This window comes from Balaenoptera acutorostrata, unplaced genomic scaffold, assembly GCF_949987535.1.
Source record: "Balaenoptera acutorostrata unplaced genomic scaffold, mBalAcu1.1 scaffold_126, whole genome shotgun sequence".
Taxonomy (NCBI): domain Eukaryota; kingdom Metazoa; phylum Chordata; class Mammalia; order Artiodactyla; family Balaenopteridae; genus Balaenoptera; species Balaenoptera acutorostrata.
Window position 1 is genome coordinate 64,366 of NW_026645629.1, and position 3,135 is coordinate 67,500.

Genomic DNA, 3,135 nt, shown 5'->3' on the forward strand with positions numbered 1-3,135 from the left:
GATGTCGTCGGGTGTTTGGTTCAAATTTCGGAGTGGCTCTCACAGAAACAGGAACGAGGACTTTTTCCATAGGAGCCGTTGTGGCCGTTTCTCTAAGGTTTCCGTCAAGTTCTCTAGCTTCCGTTTGCAGGGCTTCAGGCAAAGGGCCGTTTTAGTTCTCAGTGATGCCAAGTCAAAAGGGTGGGAGAAAATGGCAAACGTTCATGGAGAGAGTCGTAGCCAGATATTGGAGGGAACTCAAAAAACTTCGGATGCAGTCCAGTTTTCAGGTTAAGAACAACACCCTAAGGGAAGTGAGTAGCACCAGAATTTCATATCCACAAGTGTGCATCCCCGTTTTATGGAAACATAATTTTGGCCTCCAAGTAACATATGCAAATAACTCTATTGCCAGGGAAATAAGAAGCCTCACTGAGAGTTTCTGAATTAAGGAAAGTAGGGAGAAAAAGATCAGTGATTCTATCCTGCTGACAGAGGTATAAGTTACCAAATGGACGTCCCCCTTTAAAAATAAAAGAAGAAAATTGGGTTTTGTTTGTTTGTTTTTGTTTTTCCTTGTATCTGGAAAACAAAAGATTTAACAATCAGTCCTAATCTCTCCCTCTCTCCCTCTCTCCCTCTCTCTCTCTCTCTCTCTCTCTGTTTCCCTCTCTCTCTCTCTCTCTCTCTCTCTCTCTTTATATATATATCAAAATACTTTATATAGATATTCTTTTCCAGATTCTTTTCTCTCATACGTTATTACAAAGTAGTAGTGAGTAGAGTTTCCTGTGCTATATAGTAGGAGGTGTTTGTTGATTACCTATTTGATGTACAGTAATGTGTATATGTTCATCTCAACCTCCTAAGTTATCTATCCCCCGCTTCCCCAAGCAGTCCTGTTTTACACAAGTAGTCATACACATTGTCATCCTATTCATCAGTTCATTCAACTCCATGTAAGTCATTCTTGTTCTTCTTGGAGTCCAGTTTTTCCGTCGGTTCTGCCGACCTTGCCTGATGATTGAGGGTGACTGGACGAGTGACGGTTCCAAAAAGTTTACAAGAGCTTTTGTGAAGGATTGTAGGATTTGCCCAGAGAAGCGGGTGCCTTGATCTGATCACACGGGAGGCTGTGGAAGGTAGACCCCAAGTGGCAAACACATTTTGTTTTTTTAACAGTCTCTGTGCCACGGTGAGGACATCAGGCTTGCAGCGAGGGAAGACTTCAACCCACACGGAAAACATACAAGGATGTTTGGATGACCCCTACTAAGTGGCAGTGGAATGAAGTCCAGTGGCTGGGGTTCAGAGGGTCCAGAGAGAGGAGGTTTTCTTTCCATAGAGAAAAATGATTTTTCCCCCCCAGGGTTACAAGCATGACAGGCCAGACGTTGCCGGTAGACTGTAGAAGTCTTCCTGCCAATGTCTATTTACAATTGGAGTCATCTTGGAGGCACCATGGGCGGGTGAAGGAATGCAAGGTGTGGGGGAGGGGGGAGGTTGGCCAGGGAGCAACCGACTGGGCCACCGTCTCCCGTCTGCCATAGCCCCGACCGGCTGTTGAAAGGACAGGATGGACTTGATCCACGTGTGCCCCGCCACCCCCACCATCTTTCCACAGGCTGTTGTTACTGCCTTGGCGTGAAAGTCGGTTAGAACATCTCCCTGATACTGGGTTCAGCCCCTTTCGTGTGAGCCTCCATTTTGACGATGACAGACAACACTTTATGCCAGGGCAGAGAAGACTTCCAGGAAGAAAGATCCCATCATTTCTGGAACAGTTAGAACACATCGGTGTACAGACACAAGCCAAAGAAGACTTCACGTTGTTCCTTCCTCTTTGACAACACTTTCCCGTGTCATCGAACCTCTCCAAGAAACTTACTCAGTTTCATCTCTCTCATTTCTCAGGAGAGAGAACACATTTTTGAGCTATTTTGAGGGCCCTCACCTCCTGGATCCTATCTCAAAGTGCGTTCGAAGTCCAAAGGACTTCATCTGTCCTTTAATTTTTGGGCAAATGTGTCCAAAATATCCAAAAGATTGTAAAGCACTTAATGTGATAGGTCACTGTGAAACAGTGCTTCGTTAGCCATGTCACCAACATCCCAAGGAAAGACTTGCTAGGCAGAGAGAGAAGCTTCTTCTTCAGTTCTGAGCCAAACCTGGTTCTTTGAATATCGAGAGGACTAAGTTGATGTGAGTCCGCCAAGACCTGATAAAGGCAACCTAGAAAATAAGTGATGACTTTTGACAAAGACATAAGCTTTTCTTTCTTTCTTTCTTTCTTTCTTTCTTTCTTTCTTTCTTTCTTTCTTTCTTTCTTTCTTTTTCTCTCTCTCTCTCTCTCCTCTCTCTCTCTCTCTCTCTCTCTCTTTCTCTCTCTCTCTCTCTCCCCTCTCTCTCTCTCTTTCTCTCTCTCTCTCTCTCCCCTCTCTCTCTCTCTTTCTTTCTTTCTCTCTCTCCTTAAAGATAAAGGAAAAAACCTTTCCTAATCTAATCTAATCTCTCATGATGGGCAGAGCAGACCGATAGAAGAAAAACCCAAACCTGGTCCTTTTAACAGAGAGAGACAACTAAATTCTAAGTTTGCACTGGTTTCATGTTGATACAAAAACTCATTTCTGTCTTTGAATCCACCCTCATCTTTTCCAGTCCTGACCACGGATCCAATTCCTTTCCAAAGACACTTTTCTTCACACACCTTTTCCAATTGTCTGTGCCCATTTTTAGCTTGTCCCTTGTTTTCTTTCTTTTCCATTGAGAAATGACTACCTTTAGGACAAAAATCTCTTTCTCCTTCCCCCAAACCTTATCTCCATACACCTTCTACTTTGCCTCCGCCCCCCCCCCCCCCAAAAAAGTCCTCTTCCTACCGTGACGATGGCGACATCAGGTAGCTTGGACCACACACGTTCCTTCTTTAGAATGCCTCGTCCTTGGACACTGTCTTTTTTTTTTTTTTCCCTCTTCAGTGAAAGTAAGGAAGCCAACCACAGTGAACAGTGTGAACATGGAATACTTTGTAGAAGTCTAGGCTCCTACCTAGTACAGTCTTTCCCTAAAGCACAAGATCTGTCTAGGCATGGAACCAAACATGCTCAGTCTCTCCTCCGTAAAAGGTCCAAAGCAGGGAGACCCTTAGACTTGTGG